Below are 4203 nucleotides of genomic sequence, written 5' to 3'. Positions count from 1 at the left end.
GGGCAGAGGAGGCTATCCGGATCAGGATGAGGGTAGATATGAGAGATGGAGGGAAGGGTAAAAGGAGGAATGACCCTTGTGAGCCACTGAGGTCTGGGGAAGGAATGCACAATCTGGATAATGGATAAGGTAGGTTGAATGATACAAGGTCCTAGTGAAGTCAAAAGCAAAAATATCTGACCCATGACACCTACAAGCCAAGATGAGGATGAAATATGCCTTAAGGGAGAGGTGAAACAAGGAACAGGAAGAAATGGGTCAGAACGTAGGTAAAGTAAGGGCATGGAGGACCACATTAATGACCCAGTACGGAAGTGATAGATGTCTCAGCAGCCAACGAAGCCAGAAATAACAGATCAACATGGAAAGGACCCTGCAGAAATGGGAAAAAATGGAAGGTATGGGATAAGGCAACTCAAAAACGAGGCAACTGTAGGCCAAGAAGCCAGGAAACTCCGAACCAAAGCTCAGGAGTAAAAAACACTCCACTTCTGTCAGTAAACAGCCAAGGAAGAAGGATGAAAGAAATGGGCTAAATAAGAAGCTACTTGGCAAGAGGATCTGGAACTCCTCTCTAGGGACCAAACAAAAGCCAGGCATGAAGATGGACGATAGGAAGTGCAGGATGTAGACTCGATGACTAGGGTTGATGTAACAGGTCTGGAGATAAGGAGAGAGGGATAAGAAGGATCACCTGGAGCCAAAGCAACTGAGGGAACCAGGTTGATTGGCCAGTAAGGAGCAATCAGAAGGACTATGCATGGAGTGGCATGGATAAGGGAGACTAACCAATGAAGTAATTAGATAGGAGGGACCAATCTTGGCTGAAGGCATCTATTGCCAAAGCCCTAGGCTGGTGAACCAGGGACCAAAATTGAGATATGTGATTGAAGGTGGTGGTAAATGCATCAATATGGGGAGTACCCAAACGATGGCAGCAGGATGTAGGGACCACTTTGTAGGATAAACCTGTTCCAGTCGGGAAAGACAATTTGCTACCAGCTTGAATGCACCTGGAATATGTGTGATAGGAGTGGGTCCAACAGAGAAGATCCAACGTGCAAAACACAAAGATCTCGGCTGGGTCCTGCCTTGGTGACTAATATAAGCCACCAATGTAGAATTGTTGGAATGGATCATAACCAGGCAGCCACTGTTGATAGAAAGAAAATGATCCAATGCCCAACAGACAGCCAGAAGTTACAGGACATTGATGTGAAGAGAATGTTCTTAGACAGACCAACAATCCAAAACCTCTTGGTGATCGACCCATGCCCCCCAGCCATGAAGGGATGCATCAGTGAAAAACTATGGCTGCAGAGAAGGAAGCAGGACATCTGCTGAAGTATGGGTCTTGTCCAACCACCAATGGAGATCATCTATCAAGGAGAAAGGAAGGTGAATAGGAGCATCCAAGGGATCCAATGCAAGGTTCCACTGGTCATGAAGGGCCCACTGAAGCAAATGCATAGGAGCTCTGCCAAGGGGTAGGATAGGTGTCAGAGATAACAACCTCCCCAAAAACGATAGAACCTTGCCAATAGTAGGTAAGTAAGGGAGCACACGGCTGTTTGAATGACCAATTCCACAGAATGGAGCTGAAGAGGAGAAGGTTGGGCCTGACCGAGATGGGTGTTGAGGAAAACACCCAGATGTACATGGTATTAGGTAGGATGAAGGGAGGACCCCTTCAATGTGATCAACCATCCCAACTGCATAGTTTCAAGAAGGAGCTGACGAGTAGGACTGGCTGACTCCCATTCATAATGGGCAAGAAGAAGCCAGTCATCCATGTACAAGTGGAAGTTCAGCCACAGGCTATGAATATGCTGAGCAAAGGGTAAAACCATTCAATAAAAACATATAGTGCGGAAGCCAGACCGAAGGGCAGGGAGCTAAAAAGGTATACCACCCCACAACAGGCAAACTAGTGGGAATAAAACCCACATGACCCACAAGGAGCAGGTACAACAACCTGTTGGGTGAGGAGGTCAAGTACTTCCTCAGACAGACACTGACATGACTAGGGATCCTGAGGAGAAGGAAGGAAATGGTAGAGGGGGGAAAAGGGTATGTTGAAACCCTTTGATAGAACTCTAAGAACCCGAACTTCAGAGAAGAAAGGACTTTTTTGATGAACTAAATTTGCCAGATGAGTTACCACCAATCCTGAACTCCCCAGGCAGTCACCGGAACCATCACCTACATGCCGTGTATCGCTGCAAAAAATGGCAAACTGCAGAAATGCAGGAAGCTGGGACAGGCAGGGCTGTGAAGGGTAGGGTTGGGAAACGGAACTTGAAGCCAAACCTGGCTCCGATGGAGACTAACAGTGCACCTGATGTGAAAGGTAGATCACTGTTGGCCAGAATCCACCCATGACTACAAGGACACAGTAATCGTGTCACACTCAAAACGTAAAAAAAACAACACAAAAAACAGGGCTATAAGAAGGTAATGTATATAAGAAGTCTGACGATGGGTTCACAAGAATATTGTGTCAGAACCCAAAACTTCCTAAAGAGAAGTGAACACATGTGTAGGGCCAGAGTCGAAGACAATATGTGGCCAACAATGACAGGAAAGAGGGAGAGGATGTCCCTAGAAAACCCCACAGAGTTTCTGTGAAGAGCCTGAGATAGGAAGAGGATTGAGGTGATGTATTACAAAGAGTGTCAAAAGAAAACCAAGGTGACAAAATGGGGCATAGGTAGGATGAACAAGAAAATTGTGACCTGTCACCCAAAACAGGTAAACCTGAACCCACAACTAGTGGCCCAAAATTTGAGGAACACTGCCCTAAAAGTTGCAAAGGCAGACAGACTTGAAGCCCATGGGAGACTAAACATACCAGTGCCATCACCAAATGGGGTGGCAAAATCACAGTATAAACCTGAAAATAATGGGACAGGGGAAAAACAAAGGAGAGAGGTAGAAACAAGCAATAAGGAAGGACATAGGTCAAAATATCAATGGCAAGAGATAAAACATCACATAACTGAGATATAATCTCCGAGAAAGCCAATGATGGCCGAACAGGATCCTCAGGTATGGGAATGCATGGTGAACTCCAGAGGGTGATCAAAATTTTGTCAGCTTGTGCCTATAAAAGGCTCGAAAAGTACAGGAAGAAGAAAGGTAGAAATGGGAGACAATGTACGTTCCATACAATGCCCCATCTTCCCGCAAACAAGGCCAAGGAATCCCCTGATAGGTTGCTCATACCTGTAGCCGAAAGTGTGATAACAGACAAGTGATATGCACCCGAAATGGTAACAGAGACTTCGAAATTCAGACTAGATATTAAACAAGCAAAAAATGCATGGCAAACATGGGTAAATCAAATGCTCTCAAATAACAAGTGAAATGAAGTTAAACAAAGTTAAACCACTTCTTGGGTAATGAGTGATTTAAAGAAAGACATCTGCACTCAAGCAATATCAAATGAGAAGTGATAGTTCAGTAGTGGCACATGGAGGGAGTCACATGATAGTAGTGCTCTCCTATTGGTGGAGACTTGAAACATGATGATTTGCATGAGAGACAGGTTGGAACTTTGTATTCCAACTGAGGAATGTGGAAGGCTTGTGGCATTTGCTTTGAAAAAAGTTTGCATATAGAGGGCAGCACAAAACAGGAAAAGCTAATCTTGTGTGAAGATGGAAGGTACCATATCAGAACTATAATTATTTTCCTAAGTAAACTTTATACACTTTACACTGATGTATACAGTTTATAACCTGTCCTCTTCAAATGGTATTTCAACTTTGCCTGTAGCTATATTCAAAACTGTTCTTCATCAGCAGTTGCTTATCTTTTATGACCTCACAGCATGTGATGTGAACAGAGGCTGTAAAAATTAAATTGTTAGCCAAGGAAAATCAAGACTTGGTTAATTGTATTCTCAAGGGATTACAGTGTCTTAGTAAATAAAAAACAATGTTTTGGAATGGCCAGAAAAATTCTAATAAAAATAATTGATAAATAGATTTTTTATGGGTGAAACTTCTAGAAATTCTGCATAAATGAAGGTTTCAACATTTTTTATATTCTTTGAAAAAGTTCACTAAATAAGTGTTAGAAAATGACAAAATACCAACTACAAAATATTTTTTAGCAAATGTTGTTGAAGTATACACCTGGAAAAAAGTTAAGCACCACCGTGTTTTTTCAAGTGATTCAGATTTGACGTTCTTGTGACTG

This window comes from Limulus polyphemus, unplaced genomic scaffold (assembly GCF_000517525.1).
Source record: "Limulus polyphemus unplaced genomic scaffold, Limulus_polyphemus-2.1.2 Scaffold1050, whole genome shotgun sequence".
Lineage (NCBI taxonomy): Eukaryota > Metazoa > Arthropoda > Merostomata > Xiphosura > Limulidae > Limulus > Limulus polyphemus.
The sequence above is the reverse complement of the archived record's forward strand: the minus strand, read 5'-3'. Positions refer to the sequence as shown.